This window comes from Podarcis filfolensis, assembly GCF_964270895.1.
Source record: "Podarcis filfolensis genome assembly, chromosome: 8".
NCBI lineage: Eukaryota > Metazoa > Chordata > Lepidosauria > Squamata > Lacertidae > Podarcis > Podarcis filfolensis.
In genome coordinates, this window is record NC_139611.1 from 29,745,017 (window position 1) to 29,768,407 (window position 23,391).

The 23,391-nt window shown below is 41.4% G+C and overlaps 1 long non-coding RNA gene across 1 annotated transcript; it reads left to right on the top strand.

The window, feature by feature from the left end:
• The first annotated feature begins 2,930 nt into the window (after positions 1-2,930).
• LOC310768277 lies at positions 2,931-14,865 on the top strand. The gene is made up of 3 exons (XR_014551253.1): positions 2,931-3,183; positions 8,513-8,744; positions 14,766-14,865. It is a non-coding gene; the product is annotated as an uncharacterized lncRNA (long non-coding RNA).
• The last annotated feature ends 8,526 nt before the right edge of the window (positions 14,866-23,391 follow it).

A 23,391-nucleotide genomic window follows, 5' to 3' on the forward strand; every position in this document is an offset into this window, starting at 1 on the left:
TAGAATACCAGGGGTTTAACACATCTCCAAACCAAAAATAGCATTATCGGTCACATCCCACCACCATCAAGGAATGATGCATTTGCCACCTTTTTGTTTTATTATTTCTCCAATGTTAATTTTCATACTACAGTTTCATCTTATACAGAGGGGAAAAAACCCCAGAAAGAGCTTACCAGCCAGAAATGCTTAATGATTGGGGTGTTACACTACTGAAGCATTACCAGTGGAAATAGCTCACTTACTGATTTGTTGCCAGGTAGCAGGGCAATTAGCAGCTCTGGTTATTATTTACATTTCATCCTATATATCACTAAAATTGTGTTGTTGATTTATCATTTATAGTCTTGTATTGTCAGCATAATTTATTCAGATCATGCTGGGATACCTGGAAAATTAAGTAATAAAGAGAATTGGCATGGAATGTGTCTGTATCCAGAGATATTTACTTGAGTTTTAATGAGAATGTGTATTAAAGTAAACCATATATCACTTAGCTATTAAATTGTTTGGAAGCAAGCCCATTAAAAGTTTACTCCTTATATTTTCTATAAGCAAACACTTGGCTTTTGCTTTGAAATTATCCCCCCTCCCCAGTTAAATATGTTGCTTTTTATATTAATTAATTCAGAGGTTGCAAAGTTCATTATCATATCACCTCCAAAATGCAGCAAACAAGTGCAGCATTTTCAGGCGTTGAAGTCTGCGCTTTTTAATAAAACAATATTGCTGTTTTCCATTTTGAATTGGAACAGAGGACTGCAAAAAAGGAGGTTACAGCTGGATCCTATGCATGTTTACCTTGTTCCTCAAGACAGGCACTGCTAAGGGCCATATGTTTCTGAGGTTTGTCCTTTGCCTTCTAAAACCAAGGCTTTTAGTGTGACAGCAGCCTGTCCTTTGGAATGTGCTTCTAATGAACATTAGATTCACACCTACAGGGTTGGCATTTAGGCATCAGGTAGACATCATTCCTATCACGGGACAGTAAAGCAGCAGAAACATGAGGAGAGGAAAAAGCTGTAAGTGAAGGGAAACCCTTTCCCCATGCTCTGGACCCACTGGAAAACTCAACAACCTGCTGTACCTGGAACTGGGTGTGGAGAGTACAGCTGAATGGAACACAGCTGTGGGAAGCCTGGAGAAGTACCATCCACCTTCGGCATACTCAGAAAAAACAAGTCTAGAGTGAGAGATTAGGCTGATATCTGCTGTTTCCAGCAACTCTTCTCATGAGTCTTTTGTGGCTGAGCTGAAAGTTTGTTTGGACCCCGGGTGAGAATCCAAAGGCTGAGACAGAGGGTGTGAATTGGAAACAGAGGTGACAGAGAGACAGAGGAAAATGAATTGATATTAGTAGATTTGTATTAATGTAACAGTTTTACAGAGAACTGTGTATTTTTATAATATTTTGTTTAGGTTGTCTGTTGTTGCTTCAGTTTTTTTGTACACGACTTAAAGATATTTTATTTATATTAAGTGGTATAGAGGTTAAATAATCAAAATCACCCTGGACCTTTTAAGTACAGACACCAGGGACTGAACCTGGAAAATTCTGCTTTCTAAGCACACGCTCCACCACTGACTAGGGATGGAGGAGACGTTCAAGTTGGTTCTCATTGGAAGATGAACTTGCCAAATTCACACCAGATGTAACCTGAAATATAGCCATCCTTCAAAATCTGCATTTCTCTGAATTTTGCAATGCAAGGCTCCAGACAAATAATGTGTAGAAAAAAGCACCTGCTAGGGTAACATGTGCATAAGCAGGCATTTATCAGTGACAGGAACAATTAATGTTAGGGGAAATAATTCTCCGAAAATCTGTGCATTGGGCAGAATTGCATGCGAAAAATGTGTATATTTGGAGAAAATGGCACCATAAAAGGCTGATGAATTTTCATGAAGACAACAACAACAACAACAACATGTCAACACATGTGGAAATGTGAAGAACTGAAGAGGGGGAAAATGAGAAATCGCAATTGAGGGAGTTGTCCATTTTTTCCATGAGACCTCTTTCAATAATGTTCCGGGAACTTAAGTGGAATGGTTAGGGCTTGACGATGCAGGCGGCAACTACTTGCAGACTCCTTCAGTGGCATAATGAGGGTCAGGCAGGGCAGGAGGAGCTGGCAGGGATCTAAGGATTATGAGAAACAGGAGTAAGGTTGGTGTGGTGCAAAAAGAAAAAGAAAAATGTCTGGAAACAGAATGAATTATGGGCCAGAGAGAAATGTAACTTTTTATTCTATGTGTTGGAAACAAAGATCATATAACTTGCTCTCGGCTATGTCATTTGAGAATCATCAGATCTTCTCTCACTTGAATGATAAATGTCAGGTTCCCAGGAACAACACCCCATCACACATTCTCTTTCACTCTAGCTACAGCTGGTAGAAAATGACTGGGAAAGATCTGAAGCTGCTGTAAAGAACAGAGACCCTGCAATAGATAAAACAACATTTTTTTTAAAAAAAGTGCGAGTTGTACAAGAAAAAAATGCAGTGATTTGTCTCATATGCTGTTTACTCAGAAGCAAGATTCTATACTCTCCAGTATTTCTCCGATGAAAATAGGGACATTCTTCTTCTTCTTCCTCTTCTTCTTCTTCTTCTTCTTCTTCTTCTTCTTCTTCTTCTTCTTCTTCTTCTTCTTCTTCTTCTTCTTCTTCTTCTTCTTCTTCTTCTCCCACCCATCTGACTAGGTTGCCCCATCCATTCTGGGTTGCTTCCCAGAAACATAAGAAAAACATAATAAAACATTAAACATTGAAAAACGTTCCTATACAGGGCTGTCTTCAGGTGTCTTCTAAAGGTTATAGCTCCATACCTTCCAACATTTCTCTGATGAAAATAGGAACGTCCTAAGGAAAAGTGGGACATTCTGGGATCAAATGAGAAACTGGAACAGCTTCTGTAAATCTGGGACTGACCTTGGAAAATACAGACACTTGGAGGGTCTGAGCTTCTTTGTGTTCAATGAGGCTTACTTCTTAGTAAATGTGTTTAGATTTGTTGCAAACTTACCCTTTGATTCCTGTTGATATGGGTGCAGGCAGCAAAAAAAATTAAGACCAATCTAGGTGTGATATTAACTGTGTGGCTGCAATTAATGGACACATTTTTCTTTTGAAAACAGTAGCTGAGAGGAAGTCTGACTTGCACTAGAATTCTGGGAAGGGTAATTTTTTTTTATTTCTTCTGCATTTATATCCTACCATTTTTCTCCAAGGAGCTCAAGGCGGCATATATAGTTCTCCTGCCGACTCACTGAAACCTCACAACAACTGTGTGAAGTAGGTTACACTGAGAAAGAAGGACTGGCCCCCCAAAATCACCTAGTGAGCTTTATGGCTGAGTGGGAATTTGAACCCTGGTCTCTCCCAGGTCTCATTCCAATGCTCTAACCACTACACTGCGAATAAATTCTAATGAGGGTTTTGGAATCCTCCCCAGTTTTGCAGTGGTTGCTGTCCCTTCCTCATTTTGTACTTAAGAGTATAAAACCTGCTGTCAGACACACACGGTTCAGTTTTTGTAGTTTTGTGTCTTCCAAGGCTCCCTTACAGGAAAGGTCTATCTTCTCCCATCTTTTAATGGAATGATAGCTTTCAAATGCCGTGTTTTCTGAGCTGTTGATTAAATAAAATGGTGCTGATTGGTGCTGGGTGGCCACAGATGAACAGGGCTTAGCCGTTGCGATCTGCTCCCAAAGAAGCCATTTATCAAAGTTTTATCTGATTTCAGAGGCACTGGATTTATCAGTCACAGTTAATAAACGAAATGTCATTGGGATAAAACTGAAACTATACCTTTCTTGAGTGTTTTTACAGTGAAGAAGGAACTGTAAACAGTATTTGCAGATCTACATATGTCCTTGTGCTAGGTATTACTATGTGCAAGAAATACTAAAGCAGTGTCTGCATTTAGTCCCCCCCCTTTAACTCACATTTTGATTGGGGGAGGAAAAAGAAGAAATTGGACTGGATGAAAGCTGTGCCTTTCAAAAGCGGAACTTTACCACTTTTAGGAAAGAAAAGGCTTTAAAAAAATTCTCATTGTACAAACGAAACTGATGACAAAATCCATCCTGTTTAAGGTGCACAACCTTGATTTGCTAACATATTTTCATAAATTGAAATCTGATTAACATGAAGGGGAATCAATGACTTTCACTGCAGCAGAATAGAAATCCTATAGCTCAGAAAAGCCCCATCTGTTTGCAAGAACACAGTGTACTTCACCCTACATTCTTTGGGAGGTGGGAGCCCAATAAAATAAGTTGTAATGTTTCCTATTTACTAATGAAGAAAAATCCATAAAGGCAAATGGGTTGCCGTTTGGAACAATATGATGGCCACACTTTGCTTTGACTAGAGAAGTGTGAAACGGACTGATCTTTAAAGTTCTTTACCCTTTGGTTGTTTTTTTTAAATAAATTTTTATTAGAGTTTTACAAAAGATAAAAGTAAAAATTTACAGAATAAAAAAAGAAACCACAGATAAAAATAGACAATACAAAAAAGAAAACACACGAAATACACAAAAAACAGCTAATTAAGAAAAAAAGGAAGTTAAAAAGATAAAACAAATCCATTTTTCTCAATATCCTCAAATTCATATGCTTGTATCCTTGACCTCCTCACACCTCCCCCCTTTTGTGTTCCCATTTACATACTTGATTCAGCAAATTCTTACCCTTTTTCAAATATCTTAACTTTGTGTCATAACATATTATACCTCAATATTTTCAACCATTTATCAATACATTTTTTTACATAATCTTATTAACTTTTGTCACTAGTGACCACTTATTACCAATCCAAGCATAATTTTAACATTCATTAATTTTACAGTATTTCCGAAGATAGTCTTTAAATTTCTTCCAGTCTTCTTCCACCAACTGTTCTCCCAGGTCTCGGATTCTGCCAGTCATTTCCGCCAATTCCATATAGTCCATCAGCTTCATCTGCCACTCTTCCAGGGTGGGTAGCTCTTGTGTCTTCCAATACTTTGCGATGAGAATTCTTGCTGCTGTTGTTGCATACATAAAGAAAGTTCTGTCCTTCTTTGGCACCAATTGGCCGACCATGCCCAAGAGAAAGGCCTCTGGCTTCTTAAGGAATGTATATTTAAATACTTTTTTCATTTCGTTATAAATCATCTCCCAGAAAGCCTTAATCTTTTACCCTTTGGGACTGAGACCATAATGTCCACTTTCTCCTCTATGACCCTACCTGGTCAATAAGAATTCTGGATCAAGCCAATGGCCCATCTAGTTCCACATCGTGTTCTTCCAATGGCCAACCAGATGCCCCAAAGGGAAACCACAAGGAGGATTTGAGCACAGGAGCACTCTCCCCTCCTGAACTTTTCAGCAACTGGTACTCAAAATAATTACCATGGAGGCAGAAGATAGTCATTGTGCCTAGGAGCCATTGACAACCCTCTTCTCCGTAAATTTGTCCAATCCTCTTCTAAAGCCATCTAAGTTGGTGGTCATCATTCCCTCCTGTGGGAGTCCATAGTTTAACTATGCACAGTGTTGATCATTTGGGAAAGAATGAACAACAGCAAAAATTGCACATCAGCTGAAAAATGTACTGGACATGCATGCCAATCTTCAAGTAGAAAGATTGTGGGGGGAGGGATTATAGGTTTTGCCCTGATTTCCTCAGGGTGGTGGTTTTCAACCAGTGTGCCGTGGCACCGTGGGGTGCCTTGAATAATAGTCAAGGGTGCTGCAGGCACCACTGGCCTCTGCCCGTCTTTCCTTCCCACCCTCCTCTGATGCCCCCTCATGTCCTTGCCTCCCCAAGGTTTGCACAGCTGTTTGTTGCAGCAGTTCTGGCTACAAGTTCCCTGAGCAAAGGGTGCCTCTGGGAGGTACCTCTCTTTGGGGCATGGGGGGGCAGCTCAGAAACCAGGGGAAGCAGCAGTGGCTGTCCAGAGGACTCCCGAGGATTCCTGAGGAGAGGGGATAGGAGAGGAGGCAGAGGGAACACTCCACAAGGGAGGGTGTTTGGAAAAGGGTGAGAGGCTGCCAGCTCTGCAGGCAAGGGGTGACATAGCTAGGCTCCTGAGGCCTACAGGGGTACCACAGAAAGAATGTAGTCAGTTAAGGGAGCTGTGGACTCAAAAAGGTTGAAAACCTCTGCCTCAGGGCATTCTCTGCTGGACAACTCTGGGGGGGGGGGAAGGGAAGAGAAGAGAGAGCGAGAGCGAGAGCGAGAGCGAGAGAGAGAGAGAGAGAGAGAGAGAGGGGAGAGAGAGCACACATACAGGATCATTAAGTGATTACAAAGGTAAATCTTATTGTCTGGGGAAATGACTTCTGCACAGTTATGTCTTTTATTGGAGCCCAGAATGCAAAGGCATTACTCAATTTAATAAATTCCACTGTATCTTTCAGTCAGCGCGTGCTGATATAAATATCTCCGTTATGTCATATTACCACCTTTGTACGGCTAACGTTGGGTCCTGATGACTCGCGGCTGATAAATGCAAAAGCTCATTTGGTCTGTGAGAGATTGAGTGCTAACACTGTTTAGATTTCTTAATATACTTGTATTAGCATGAATAAGTAATGAGCAAGCCGGGCTTTTTTGAATATTTGATTGTATCTTTGTAATGGATTTGTGTCTTTCTCTTTGGGCTAATGTCATTGTAACTTTGTTGGTGTCATAACTCCAAACCTTGGCCATCGATCTTTATCAGCATATCTTAACTCAATTACTCCCCCATTGCCCAAATTACTGTGTCATGACGTTTCCCTTATACAACTGTGCCACAAACGGCATTTAGGCTACAAACAGGGGCTAATTTGACACACTCACGGACATTCATTGGATCAGATCTATTGGCATGACCCTTTTGACATAGTTTTCTTTTTTTGGTTAGGCGGGAAGAACCTTTGCTTTCAAACGGATGCTTTTTAAACAAGGAACAACACCCTTGTTTCAAAGAGTGGGCCTTGTGTGGTCTGTAAAATCAAGCTTTGCTCTCTAAAATGGGGTAGGGGACCACAGACCTTGGAATCAAATGTGGCCCTTCAGGACTCTCCATCTGGCCCTCAGGACTCTCCCCAGGCCACAACTCCTTCCTTCCCCACAGGTCACACCCCATCTCTCCAAGGTCACACCCCATCTCTCCTCACCTGGTTTTTGTCCTCGAGGGCTTTTGCCTATCTGAAATGTGCCCTTGAACTATGACAGTCTCTTGCTTCCCTGGATGGATCAAGGTTTGTGTAAGACTTTGCCATGGCTGGAACAAAACTTGCACATCAACATCAGCATTCAGATCCTAAGGCCCTCCTTGTTCTGCTTAGCAGCCTGCTGCCTATAGCTAGGTTTCTTAGCTCCTCTGTGACATCAGGACAGCCACACCAATGACAGGCAAGGGAGTCATGACATCTGCTGGTTTGTCTAAGGCCCACAGGTATCAAAATATTTCTGGAGAGTCCTGTCTAAATCATTAAGTAAGAATCATTTTTTTTCATCTGCAGTTTTTGTCTAGGGGTGATCTGATGCTATAAGCTGGGCCACACCATTAGCACACTCATGTGGTTGTTTGTTGGTGGGAGATACCACTTCAGATTGCAGGTGGGAGCTCAAATGGTTTGAATGGCTTCCTTGCATAAAAAAGCAGAAACAAAATTGTTTACATAGAAATTAAATATAATGAAGTGGAGGATCTAGAGCAGGCTTCCTCAACCTTAGTCCTCCAGATGTTTTGAGACTACAATTCCCATCATCCCTGACCACTGGTCCTGCTAGCTAGGGATCATGAGAGTTGTTAAGTTGTGGGCGAACATATCAGACGACACAGCGATTCTTCAAACAGCTCTTGTTTATTCAGAGGCAGAACTGAACTGAACTGAAGGGCTCAGTCAGCCTGCTTATATAGAGCTCCAGTACAACAGTTACTGTAGCAACTTTCTAAAACTATCCAATCACTGAACGTCACTTTCGATCCTTCATTTGCATACAAACTATCCAATCACTGAACGTCACTTTCGATCCTTCATCTGCATAACTATCTACAGTATCCCCCTGCTGGCTCAGGGTGAGAACTTCAATACATAACAGGAGTTGTAGGCCAAAAACTTCTGGAGGGCCGAGGTTGAGGAAGCCTGATCTAGAGCTAGCATTCTTCGCAACATTTTGCACAGAGGGAGCACTCCTCACTTGAAACCCAAAGTCATCCCATCCAGCAACAGATATATTATGTGAAATCTACAAACCATTCAGTAGCTGACATCAGCACACTCAACTACACTTAACCTTAAAATCTGGCCAATTTGCCGTCAGTTGAGTAATTATTATTCCACGGTATACATTGCAAGGGCAATTCTTAACAATAATGACTTTGATAATTCTCCAAATAAACTGACTCTTTTTGGGGTGCGGAAGGAAGAGAAATATGTTATAGAAATTATAAATGACACCTGGCGGTTGTTGGACCTTTGCCTGATTAGGCTGGCTACTCACAACGTTGTTCTGTCATTTCAGGTCACTTGATTGGCAGCGCAGAGTGTTCTCTCCATGCCATCTGGCAGGGGCCCAAGAGGAATTAATCACGCAGAGATGGAATAATGATGTTTCTGGCACCTGTCTAGCAGACGGACATCCATTTCATCTCCAAGTCACATCGCATTCTCAAAATGAACTGAAACATATTGCCTCACACCTAACGAGGAGCCAAGCTGGTTCAGCAGATATCTGCCATGCAAATCATCTCTCTGTAAGCTTTGAGTTTGGGTGGACATGGAGGGCGGGGGAGAATTTTTTCAGTGCCATGTCTGTTGAACAAGGTGGAGTCTAGGGTCAGATATATTCGTATTTACATGTTGAAAGGATCTAGGGGTTTTAGCAGACCACAAAATTCTCATGTCAACACTGATGCAGCAGCAAAAAAAGGGGGGGAAGGTTAATGCAGTTTTGACTGCATCAACAAAAGTCTAGCATTCAGATCAAGGAAAGTAGTGGTATTTTATTTTTATTTATTTATTTATATCACTTGATTGTAGAAAAAAAAATCAAAACGGTTTTCCAAATTTATCACTCATTTCTGCCTTGGGCAGACCCTACCTGGAGTCCTGTGTCCAATTCTGGGCACTACAGTTTAAGAAGCGCATTGGCAAGTTGGAACGTATGCAGGAGAGGGCCACTAGGATGATCAAAGGCCTGGAAACCAAGCTTCATTTGTGAGGAACAGTTGAGAAAGGTGGGTGAGTTTAGCCTGGAGTTTAGCCTGAGAGGGGATAGGACAGATATTTGAAGCTTACTATCCTACCGCCTCTCAATCTTCCCTTCTCCAGACTAAATATCCCCAACTCCCTCCACTGTTCCTTCAGATAAAGTTGTAATAAGGACATAAGAAAAGCCCACTGGATCAGGCCAAGGAAGGAGAGTCCACTACCTACTGAGGAGTGGTCCATTCCACTTCAAACAGCTCTTACCACAAATAAGTTATTCCTGATGTTTAATTGGAATCTCCTTTCTTCTAACTTAAGTGCATTGGTTTGGTTTCTACCTTCTGGCACAAGCTTGCTCCATCATCCATGTGACAGCCTTTCAAGATATTTGAAGATGGCCATCATATCACCTCTCAGGTCTTCTCTTCTGCAGGCTAAATATCCTCAACTGTTCCTTCAGATGAAGTTGTAGTAAGTATATAAGAAGACCCCACTGGTTGTCATGATCCCCATGGAGACTTCTTGGCAGGTTTGGCCAGAGGAGGATTAGGAATGCCATGAGAGCATGGAAACCAGGAGAGAGGCCCACTGGCTTGGGACACTGTGGAGGGGCTGAGCAGGTTGCCAGGAGTAAACCCCACCTCAGCAACAGTGGACATCCCAAGGCTAAGGAGTAGGAACTGGTCTGGTGACTAATGGCAGAAGTAAAAATCAACCCTAGTCAGGAAGATGTTAGCTTGAAAACATAAGTGCTCGGCTTCAGATTTTGCTTCCACAGAAGTGCCATGTAATTCCCTAATTTGATATGTGCCACATTAAGGACACTTTGCAGAAATAGAAATCTTTCTCAAGCTTCTCCATACAACTGTAACAATTCTAGCTCAGGATAATCAGTTCCATCTTTTTTGCTGGTCTCAGCACTGTGTGAGGATATTTTTGGTACGATATTTATCTTGTAAATGTGAAGGAATAGTGTGAAACCTTTATGCAGCATCTCTGTTCCTAAACCATAATTCCATCTAGCAAGAGTGAAAATATTAACAATGCAGATGTTTAATTTCACCAGCCTTTTCATAGCCTCCACCCACTTTATGAAAACCCTGTTCTAAAATAAAAAATAACCTATGGTAAGTTGAAGTGCAAGGACCTTCCAAATGGAACTTTTGAAATAATTTATAATCATATAGTAAGGGCACAGAAAAACTTGACATGGAGATGGCAGGGATTGAACCTGGGACCTTCGGTGTCAGTGGCACGTGCTCTGCTAATGGGCCACATCTCTTCCCCATGAACCTTGGGAGAATTGGCAAGCCTACCATGAGGCAATGGCTGCTGTGTTAGGCCAGTTAAAATGGCTTCCCTCAGGGCAGCCATTTTATACTCTGTGGGAGGATTGGGGAACTGGAGTCCTCTAGCTCTGTTGCCTCTTTGCAGCTATCATCTTGTCTATTTACAAATGAGTTGTATCTGAACAACCCAGCAGATGAGGAGAGCAGCTCCTCTCAACTTTAAGTAAAGTTAGGAATGCAAATCAAAATTGTGGTAAATGATTGTTCGCTTTGTATTACGTTTGTAAGGCATATCTTTGTCTTATTCCAAAGTTTTGTTCGAAAGCCAACACAAGTGATTATTTTTGTGAGGCGTGTACAAGATCCATTATTAAATTGATTATTCAAATCCCATTTAAAACTTGAAGCCAGATGGCAATTTTCCATTCTTTGTTGCTACTGGCAACCACCAACCCCAAACTGAAAGATCTTCCATTATGTACAATGGGATTTATGTTTATTTTTTTTCACATATCCCATACTTCTGAGAAAAGACTTCACCTATACAAGATAATAAACTCTTTTAAAATAACAATAATTTTGCCCTGCTTCTGAATTTTTATTGCAAGGGCAGTTCCAGAACTCTCATTGATAACCACATAACCAATAATATTGTTTCCTATTTTTCATTAATAAATCTGACTGAAGAAAATTAGATGAGATAAGCAGCATGAACATTTAAAATCTAGCTACGGGTTCTATTTTTATTTTTTTGAGTAATGATGCCAACCATATCAAACTACAGAAAGGCCAGTCCTCATGCAGCAAAAAATTTATGCATGTCAACTCCAAAGTCCAGCTGGGATTTCCTTCGTTTTGGAGGAAAGGATGTGGAGGATTGTAGCCAGAAAGCTCATGCATTTCTTGCATAAACATGAATAATTGAACTGATTCAGATAAATCAGAAAGAAACTATTTAAGACATGCCCTGTAAGGATGTGACTTTTGGGGTGGGGGAATCAGAAACCATATTTCTTCGGAATCTCTAGTTTCAAACTTCCCCTACTGGAGAACTTTTCACTTTCCAGATGTTGGACTCCCAACTCCCATCAACGACAGCCGGTGTGACCAATAGTGGTAGCTTCCAACTGGGTGGTATGGGTGGGCGGGGCTGCATGGCTGACTGGCTTCCAAATGTTGTGCATCACAGCTAGTTACTGGGAGGGGGGAGGAGCAAAGCAGTGGAGAGTTTGGTGTGCTGGTGGCACAGTGGCAAGTGTCAGATTGGCTCCACCACCACCCCTTCACCAAGTGGCCTGCTCTCCGCTCTTGGTAGCTTCCCTCTCCTCCTCTTGGTAGCTAGAAGGGCAGCACAGCATTGGGACTGGAGTTCTAATTGCTGCTCAGCCATTCACTGATGCTGGGCCAATCACACTACCTCATAGCATTGTTATGAAGATGATATTTGAAGGGAGTATCTTGTAAGCTGCTTTGAGGTTGTTGGAGGAAAGGTAAGATAGTTGATAGATAGATAGATAGATAGATGATAGATAGATATAGATGATATAGATAGATAGATAGATGATAGATAAAGATGATAGATAGATGATAGATGGATGATAGATAGATAGATATTCCTACCTACCTATTCATCCATCCATAGGAGCCAAATTCTAGGGGTTGATGGGTCTTTGCCCTTCCTCATAAAATATTTGATGGGCCGGCCTCTCCTAAAGTTGATGGATGTTGCCATTCAAATGGTGTACGTGTGCCACAGCATGTGATGTGGGCAGGGTTTACCTGCCCCCCTTAATATTTTATTCAAGTTGGCACCCCTGTATATATCATCTAGCTCGTTATCAAGTCAGTGGTGTAGTGGTTAGAGTGTCAAACCAGGACCTTGGAGACTAGGGTTCAAATCCCCACTCAGCCATGGAACTCAAAGGGTGACCCTGGAAGCCAGCCAGTGTCTCCCAGCCTCACCAACTACCTCACCTTCTCACCTTAAGGACAGGCTCTCTATTGCAAATATTTGTGTTTGTGTGTCTCTCTGTGTGTGCTCGTGCTTAAGGATGAGAGATTGTCAGAACTGAGAGACTATTTATGTTCTGGCAGTTGATATGAACCTTATGATTAGCCTGTACATGTTGGAAATAGCAAGAATATGCTACAGGGCACCGTGCACTTCTAACCAAACATTGCAAAAACGCATTAATCAGTATTTCATAGTTCATTACAATCTGACTAATTTTGAAATTCTTCATGTAAATTGATTGCGTGTCTGCCGCATTCAGATAAATGAGCTTTTGTTTTAAGCAACCTTTGCTGAGGAGGCCATATTTCTCCACGACTGAGGTGTTCACTCTGTTTGAGTGTCACTCCTGACACAGTTGCCAATTGCTAGATCCCTGTTTGCTGTCTGTCTTCCGAATTCTTTCCTGGCTAGCATGAGTGCAATGGGAGCTGGGTGGCCGTGGAGGAAGCATGTGCGTGAGAGAGTTAGCAAACATTACTCTTCAAGGAACACCCTGTTCTTGCAAACAGGCATCAAGGGGAAGGCGGAGCAGGGGAAAGAAGCAGTCATCCCCGCATCCCTTGTCAAATTCTTTAGGCAGCTGGGGCAGATGGAGTCTAGAGAGAGACGAAATATGGGGGCGAAATTTGATCGGTTATCATCATCACCATAATTTATCCATATGCCTCCTTTCCAAGGCTGCTTACAACATGAAGAGATTTACATAATTATGAAAATACAGCAAAAAAGAGTCATGAGCAATAAATGAAAACATCTCCATAAGCACACAGTAAAATTAAACGATCCCCACATAAGTCATAATAAGGCCCAGCAATCAAGATACAAAAAATTAATACCAAGAGCAGCAAAAAAAGCAAGCATTTCCAACACTAAATGTTGACTCCAAGATGATTGAGGTTCTGGAAACCAAGCCTTATGAGGAACAGTTGCTCCATGTGATAGCCCTTTAGATATATGAAGGTGGCTATCACATCTCTTGGTTTCCTCTTCTCCAGTCTAAACATACGCAACTGCCTCCACCGTTACTCATAAGGCTTGGTTTCCAGACCTTCAACCATCCTGGTCACTCTCCTCTGTACACGCTCCAGCTTGTCAATATCCTTAAAGTATGGTGTCCAGAACTGGATACATTGCAATTAATTAATTACTTCATTATTTTGTATGATATTTCAATTGGCTCTCCTCCTGTAGGAGGAAGCACTGCACACACAGAAAGGGTATATGCACCATATAGTTTTACTGCGCCTAGGAGTTTGGTGCAGGATCTTACCATGGGGCATTCTCCTTGGGCTTAACCCAGACAGTGAGAAAACTGAGCTTTTAGTGTCATCAGCCCAGTCCTGTAGAACACCCTGCAAATAGAAAATCAGTTGGCACCTCCTGTAACAACTTTTAAATGCCTACTGAAAACTTTCCTATTCTACCAGGCTTATGAAGGACATTAATAGTACATCTCCCACAATGGTCTACTGGTGTGCGTGTGTGTTTCCTTTTAACTTGTTTTTTATTTTTCATATTATTTTACTGTATGGTTTTATGATTTTACATTGTAGACCGCTGTGATATATTTTTATAGTACAGCGGTATATAAATAGGTTTTAATAAATAAATAAATAAATAAACTGAAATCCACACAGTGCAATTAGAAGCAACTGGAACTGCTCAAATCATTAGCACTAAACATATGCATCAAGGGGAAGAAAAAAATCCCACAACCGCCTAAGGAAGACAAGCCACCAATCTCTCCCTTTTGACAACTGTTCGCCTTGCCTCAGCATTCATCGGAGAAGTTGATATCTTCTAAAATACTGATACATCAAAGCTTGCCAATAGCTACTCTGTCAGCATTCCGCATTTCACTTATTTGGCTGTCTATATCAAGTTTTAACACTGTGTGTTGGGTGCCAAGAACATCTATCTAATGATAAATTGCTATGACAGTGAGAAATATGCTTTCTGGGTGATGTGTAAATTATTGATGGGGCCCGGCTGCCAAAATTTTGGCGGCAAAACCTCCTACTTAGCTCACTTGGGGCTTTAGAGGATTATTTTTTTAAGAAAAGGATGGTCTTTCTTTTTAAAACAGCTATGATAATAATAACAAATGAATGTGCTTGGAAAAGTCTGAAAGTGCCCTCTTCTCACAGGTTGCGTAAAAGCCCTCAAATCCACGAGCCCCATTTCAAGTCTAGTGTGATGTCATCTGAGGTCTGAAGTCTTGGCAGCTGAGCTCTAACCCAGCCTATCTTTTCCTTTCCCCCCAGAAATATTTTCTTCAGGGATGGGCCAGACCTCTACCTGAGACCTTGAAGAACTGTTACCAGTCAGAGTGGAAAACACTGAATGACATGGACGAGTAGGATGTTCTGGTATATCTTTTACATGTTTTTAGCTTTTTGTATTTTATCTGTGCTGTTTTAATTTGTTTAAGCTGCCGTGAGTCCTAATCTGGGGAAAAGACAAATAATAATAATAATAATAACAGCAGCAACAACAATAATAATAATAATGTGAGAGAAAATAATTTAGAAAAAGGGGCACTGCAATGAAAATTTCCCCGAAGATAATTTTTCCTGAAGGGAGAATGAATTTTGGGATGAACCTGTGCAAAATTGGCACAGGCTGTGAAGCAACTGATGCACCCATCTCTAATCGTTCTATTAAAGCAACAGTCTAATTCCCAGTCAGCCAATGTTCAGCTATGCAAAATAGCCACTTGCATATCTATCCATTAATTGCACACACAGATCTATGCTCAAATATTAATCTTCATGTTAGGAAAAATAACGTGTGAAACAGCACGGAAATTGAAATTTAATACACCAGAGCCCATTTTTTTCCTAATAAAAACTGAGATATTATTGACTTTGTTGGAGGCTAAAAGTTTTTTGTCACTTCCTGCTTTTCATTACCAGTACTTAACTTTGCCTTTAACTGTGAAACTATTTAGCGATTTCCTTAATTGCCTCCTCCAAGGCGTTGCCATCAGAAGCTTGATGAGAATCCAAATACATTATATCTGCCAGTTCTCTTTGAAAGGTGGATAATGCTATTTCTTTGTCTTTGTGGTCAAACTGTCATTCGCAAAACTTGACTCTCTGAATAGGGTCACAGTTGTTTTACATTTAAATACAGCATGCAATTCACCCACGAAGAGCGGTAATCATAGAATCAGAGCACTGTAAAGTTGGAAGAGATCAAAGGGTCATCTAGTCCAATCCCCGCAGTACAGGAAGAATCCCTGACAAATGGCCATCCAACCTCTGTTTTAAAATCTGCAAGGAAAGAGGGCCACCACCTACTGAGGTTGTCGATTCCACTGTCAAACAGCTCTTACCACAAGGAAGTTATTCCTGATCAGCTAGCACTGCGGAGGAAATAAGCCCCTGTAACTATAGTTCAAGTAGTGGATTAAACACTAAAGGTTTTAGCCAGTGCTCTTCTGACTCAGTGTAGATCTATTGAAATCAATGGACATAACTTACTTTGGATTATTACTTTCGATGGGTCTACTCAGAGTGGAACTTGAATGGGATACAACCCATACTCATCTTCCGATATATCCAGTGCAGCGTATTTGAGGTCTAATCTTGAGTTTGTAGCATTTATTATAGATGAATCCTTTTGAGCTCAAGGAAATGTATTGAGATGTCATGAAATTTCAAAGCAACTTCCTCATTGACCAGCCAGTGTGGTTTGGCCTGCAGTGCAGCCCTGAGCAAAAGGAAGCTACATCCATTTTGAGTAGATTAAACCTAGAATAAACATGTAGCTGGAAGGCTTTTTCTTTCTCTTTTTGCAAAACTGGAAGTATGATGGTGTTAACACAGATTTTATGCATTGAAACTCTACTGGGAAGGGTAAGGGAAGAGAGAGAAAGATTACTTCTTGTTTGGGGGGGTTGTGTGTTTTTAGGAAATGTGTAAATCTCTTTATCAAGTGGTAAAGAAAACCATAAAACACTGAGCAAGTCTAAAGAACAAGTCAAAGGCAAAAGGTGATCAGCAGTGTAAAATACATGTGGATTAACAGAACAGAACCTGTAGGAAGAGGAAGGGTTTGGATTTGATATCCCACTTTATCACTACCCGAAGGAGTCTCAAAGCGGCTAACATTCTCCTTTCCCTTCCTCCCCCACAACAAACACTCTGTGAGGTGAGTGAGGCTGAGAGACTTCAGAGAAGTGTGACTAGCCCAAAGTCACCCAGCAGCTGCATGTGGAGGAGTGGAGACGCGAACCCAGTTCACCAAGTCCACTGCTCTTAACCACTACACCACACTGGCTCTCCACTCACCACACTGTAGCAGAAAATTTCCTTTGAGGGTTCAATACAGAGGCTCACAACAAATTGTCAGTTATCCAGACTTAATTCAGTAATGCATTGCAGTTGTGGGGATATTTTTGATGGTGTCTCTCTCCAAGTGCACCCATTGTTTCATCTCGTCTTCTAGAATATACAGGATTATGTGGCATACTTGGTTGGTGATTCTGTGTTGGGGATTCCCCTTCCTCCTTCTGAGGAGGGGAGGTGCAATATTTGGGGCTTATTCTTGACTTTTTGTGTGAGAAAATAAATGAGTGCAGTTTTTTCTGCCACTTCTGGAGCTAGGTTGGATGAATCCAGTGTACAAAATCCAGTAGACAAAATTATGAAGGGGAGGGCTACTAACAGCTCCTTCCAACCTATCAGTTTGAAAACACGCCCAAAAGTACAATCTGAAAAAAGAAACAAGGCATGTACAGTGGTACCTCTGGTTAAGAACTTAATTTATTCTGGAGGTCCGTTCTTAACCTGAAACTGTTCTTAACCTGAGGTACCACTTTAGCTAATGGGGCCTCCCACTGTTTTTCCGGGTCATGTGGCCAGCATGACTAAGCCACTTCTGGCACAACAGAACACTGAAACCAGAGCGGTGCACGGAAACACTGTTTACCTTCCCGCCGGAGCGGTACCTATTTATCAACTTGCACTTTTGGGCGTGTTTTCAAACTGATAGGTTGGAAGGAGCTGTTAGTAGCCCTCCCCTTCATAATTTTGTCTAATCCTCGTTTAAAGCCATCCAAGTGGGTGGCCATTACTGCTGGTGGCCAACGTTTTAAATCAGAGGTGGGGGAGCCTGTTTGACTTCACTGGCCAGGTCCTAAATTTGACAGAGGAATGGGGCTTCCTACCTGTCAATCATCTGACATCATGCAGTCAAGTGCAATGCAGTCTTGATGTTGGGACTTCAAAGCGCCATGCATAGCCAATCCCATGTTCCCAAGAATCCCATGATGTTCTTCTCCCTCACTGGCCCTACGCCAACTTCCAAAACATGCGAACAATTCCTCAAGGAAAGTTTTGGGGCAGGAAAAAAAAACATCTTTGCATGTCTTCTGAGGAGCCAAGGGTTTTCCAATCACCTTTTCCGCTTGCCCTCTATAAACAGTGCTTTATGGCCATTACCAGGCATAATAAGGTGGATTTGTAATCATTGGAACAGCATGCCGATGATGTCAGCGCATTACACCCTGTCAGTGTTTCTCTCGTGTAACAGAGAGTAACCAGAGAGCTAGCAATGGTATTTGAGGGGTCATCCACTCTTGTGAAATGCACAAGCTTATTGTTGCTTGGCTGGCCAAAAACGTATTCTGTGACCCATAAATGTCCTAGTTAGATAGCACCAGACAACACCCCAAATTAGCCATTTCATACCTTGACATCTTAGGAAGCCTCTGGGTTGCAGAATCTGAAAAGATAAAAAATAATTTGTTTTTCAAAACACACCTTTCTCCCAGTCATGTATTGTATTATTATTATTATTTAAAAAAAAATATAGCCAGTGATTTCTACTTTTGACTAGCTAATAGGAATGCATTTTTCTCTCCCCCCTCCCATTGCTATTACCTTTTCCTGCTACTTTCCAGGTCAGTAGTTTTTCTGCTTAAGAGTTCATTCTGCTTAGACTGATATGCTGTCTTTTTAATGAGGTTATTTCTGGGTTATTAGCCTTCTTGTTATGTGATATCTTATAAGAAAGACCTAATTGATGTAAATCAAATACAGTGAGCTGAAGGAAATCAAAAGAATCATATATATATATATATATATATATATATATATATCCTTAAAGTTATTTTGTATAACAAAATTAAATATTTGGCTGCTGTTTGGTGTTGGGTTTTTTTTAAAGCTACAAAGATATACACAACTTTAAGAAGGGATCCTTTATTGGTTTGGTTCATACAGATGGAATTTTAAGAAAACCACTGGCATTTCTGTTTGCTGACTAAGCGTTAGATGGAAATTAGTCTGCAACGTATTTGGGAGGGAGGGGTTTAATGGTGCAGCTCAATAACTCCAGTGACATTTTTTAGTCGAGCATTCTTACATAAGCCGTTAAGCTTTAGGTTAATTTTTTTACTGATATTTTCTAGTCATACGGAAAGGGGAAGAATCCGAAATATGACAAGAATGATAATAAATTGGATTCTGAGCTAACTTGTTAACCAGCTTGCAACCATACAACACTTAAAGTAAATTGTGTGTACATTGGAGAGCTCAAATTATGTCGCTCTGTCCTACATTGGCATTCTCCCCAATAGAAATGTGTGTATGCACACTGGCAGAGTAAATGAATGGTGAGGTGATGCCCCCCTCCATTTTTTTTAAATACCCGAATGAAGGGGGGAGAAACTACATTAATACTCTGTGCATTAGATGTGCAATAGGTCGCCTCCCAAACAAATGCTGAGACTTGGCACCATTTAGTTTATGCACATTGAGAGCCAGTTTGGTATAATGGTTAACGTGTTGGACCAGGACTTGGGAGAGACCGGTGTTCAAATTCCCACCTGGCCCTGAAGCTCACTGCGTGTCAGCTCAGATGGCCAGTCACTGCCTCTCAGCTTAATCTACTTCACAGGGTTTTTGTAGGGATTAAATGAGATAGGGAAGAACAATGTATGCCACCTTGAGCTCCTTGGAGAAAGAGGTGGGATATAAATACAACGAAACAAACACAAACTTTATGCATTTAATTTTTTAAAAAATCTTTATCAGACATAGATGTGTTTTTTTCCTTATAAACTCCAACTATGAAGCACTCTGTCACAGTCACCAGGACCCAGATCCCTCAGAACTGAGGCAGCTGTCATTGGTCCAATCTACACTATACATTTAAAACACTATTATATATTAGAAGAAGAAGATGATGATGATGATGAAGAAGAAGAGTTTAGATTTGATATCCCGCTTTATCACTACCCTAAGGAGTCTCAAAGCAGCTAACATTTTGCATGTGGAGGAGCGGAGGCGCAAACCCGGTTCCCCAGATTACGAGACTACCACTCTTAACCACTACACCACACTGGCTCTCTCGAGTCAGGGCACAGTCCTGATGATGTCAATCTCTTGAGGTACAGTCATGAGTGAAGCAGCATCCCGTTCCTTGGGCCCACACACTTTGGTCTTCCTCCCATCATTCTAACAAGAGGTTTCAAGACAAGTTATGACATTTGGAGGACTAGCACATTTCCCTGCTTAACTGCCATTTCTTATTAGCCAATGCCTTATGACACATTTATTTCCTTTTGTCCAAAAATACAACGAATAAGACAAAGCCAAAAGCTGGATAACAATCTTTCCCCACCCCACCCCAGGGATTGCTTGTTCCCTACAGAAAATGCAGGGAGTTTTATTTTTACAATATGAGCAGGGAGCATTCTCTGAATGACAACTGTGTCAAAATGAGTGGCCAAAAAAGTTTGCAAGGATGCCAAAGTCATAAAGGAAAATAAGTTCAGAAGAAGAAAAACCCAGCTTCGCTGCCCTCTAAAGCAGAAACAAGGGACCCGGAAGCCTCCAGAAGTTGTTGGACTCCAATTCCCATCAGCCTCAACCAGTATGGCCAATGGCCAGGGATGATTGGAGTTGCAATCCATCGGCTTGTAAATCATCTGTCCAACCCCTCTCCAGAGAGGCCATTTCTGGGATATAAGGAAGGGATGGGATGGGTTGGAGCTTAGCTACCAAGACTTCACATCTCGATCATTTGATATCAGATCAGACTTGAAATATGTCTCATGGATTTGCCTACAAGCTGATTACTGTACTCTGGATGATTGGCACACGAATCTGAAACCCAGGTGGTGCCATAAAGTGAGCGAAAAGGTACCTTTCACATTTTCAAATGAATGCACATAGCTGGAAACAGAATCAGAGCAACAGACTATGCCCTCAAGTTGTCTGTGTCCCTTTGAAAGTGGGAAGAAAGACTCCACAGACAACTGCATGTCTGAAGGGCTCTCTCCTGCTTTTCCATAGTTCCCAATCACACCAGAATATGAACTTCCCCAGTTCCAAAATACTCACCCAGCCAGTTTCAGTCAGGCCCCAAGCCATTCAGCTATAGGGCTAGCAAAGGAAAAGGAAGAGCAAAGAAACGCAAGGAGAAGAAGCAGAATTCCCCACAGCAGCAACTCAAGTTGGAAGAAGAAAGGTGATGGAAGGAGTAACAGGAATGACAGCCAGTTGGGCAGATCCACAGTATACATTTAAAGCACATGACTTAGAATAATAGAATTGCAGAATTGGAAAGGATCCCCAGTGATCATCTGGTCCAAACCTCTGCAATGCAGGAATTACAGCACAAGATGGCCATCCGACCTCTGTTTAAAAACCTCCAAAGATGGAGAGTCCACAACCTTCCAAGGTAGTCCATTCCATTGTCAAATAGCTCTTAACATCAGGAAGTTCTTCCTAATGTTTAGTTGGAATCTCCTTTCTTGTAATTTGAATGCATTGGTTTGGGTCCTCCCCTCGGGAGCAGCCAAAAGCAAGCTTCCTCCATCTTTCACATGACAGCCCTTCAGGTATTTGAAGATGGCTCCCATGTCACCTCTCAGTCTCCTCTTCTCCAGGCTAAACATGCCTAGATGTAAACAGAGCCGAAATTATTCATATTTGTTATTGTATATGCCTTTTTTAAGGACCCATCATACAAAATCAGATGCCATGACAGTATAAAATGCTGGTGCAATAAAATGGAAAACTCTCCTCCCCGATAATGTCTAATGTTCCTTTTCTTTCCCCAAAAGTGCCACTTCTGGCTGCACCTGCTTGATGCACAGTTCAGGAAAGCAGATGAAATCGCATCCAAATTTATTACTGAAGACGGTCCCCGGGTGAATGGCAACACTATCCATCTTTTTATAGGCAGGCACATATAACAGGTTTAAGCATCTCTTTTGGAGCAGTTTAAAGACTTCTTTGCTTTCACAGGTTTATTAAGTTTTCATTAAATTATGAAATGGCCCCAGTGGTGAGGTCCAGCCATTTTCATACACCTGAACCAGCAAAAGTCAAACCATTCAATAAACCAGGAAATTTCTTCTCCTCCGACCCCAGTGCCTGCACACCCAATATGGGGCCTTGTAATCAATAAAATGTGACAGCTGAAATACTGTCACATGGCCAGCCTTAAGGCCGATTGCCTGCCACAGGTGTGCAGTAAATAATGGCAACCTGGTTGCAGGCAGGCAGTGAACTGTTCCCTGTGATCACCTGAAGCACGAGAAATGCAGTTCCTCACATGGCTGTTTTAGAAATGTGCTCTGTGTAGGCAGCGGAAGGAGGCTGCCAAATCCTGAGATGATGGATAGAAGAGGTTGGGGTGATAACATTGGTTAATGTTCCCCCATACACTAAAGACTCAGTGTAAGTAGAAAACTAATTTATTCCTGATTATTATTATTGAACATAAATATTATCAGAGGTCAAAATAGGCTTCTAAGTGGTTTACAAGTATAAAAGACAATGATATGTTATTAAAATACATAAATCCCTACTTAAAATGCAGTGCAACTGCATCTTACGCACAAATATCTGGGTAACTAACGTTATCATTTCTTCGTATCGTCCTGGGAAAAAGAGACAAATGGGTGCCACCAGGTTCTGTCCTGGGCCTGTTGTTGTTGTTGTTCAAGGGCATTATAAACAACTTGGATGAAGGAATCTAGGGGGTGCACATCAAATTTGCATGTGACAGCAAACTGGGAAGGGTAGCCAATGCTGCAGAAGACAGAAGACAGAATTCAGGATTCAAGATGAGCTTAACAGATTGGAGAACTGGGCCCAAACTAACAAAATGAATTTCAGTAGGGACAAATGTAAGAAGAAAGGAGTTTCTGACTAACCATCCAGAAGAACTTTCTAACAGTAAGAGCTGTTTGACAGTAGAATGGACAACCCCTCAGAAGGTGGTAGTCTCTCCTTCCTTGGAGATTCTTAAACAGAGCTTGGATTACCATCTGTCATGGATGCTTTAACTGAGTTTCCTGTATTGCAGAGGGTTGGACTACAGTCCCTTCCAACATTACAGCTTCTGATGCTTACCAGGAGAGGGGCATGCATGGGCAGGAGAACTGGATTGGCAAAAGGTATTACCCAACTAAGTTCTACACACAGTAGACCCACTGAAATTAATGTTCTCGAGCAAGTCATCCATTACAATATTGAGTTTTGATGGCTTTTTACGGTGGGAGGGAGCTGCTACTATGGAGGGTTTTTGTTTTTTTAATAGGAGACAACTTGATTTTTGAGCCTCCCTTTTCAACTGCTCAGCCTCTCCCTGGTTGGTATACAAATTCAGTATTGGTCGAGCTTTTCTTTTTATGATCCACAACACACAATTCCAGCAGCATATCTGTATGGGCAAAACATCTGTTACAGGAAAGTCAAAGGCAAGAACTAAAAGTAACACTAGTCCAGCTTTGGACTCAGGGTGCAATCCTAACTATGTCTATTCAGAAGTAAGCACTATTGCATTCAGTGGGGCTTACTGCCAGGTAAGTGAGGGTTGGATTGCAGCCTTAGCCTCAACTCTGTTATTTAATGCTAAGTGCTGAGT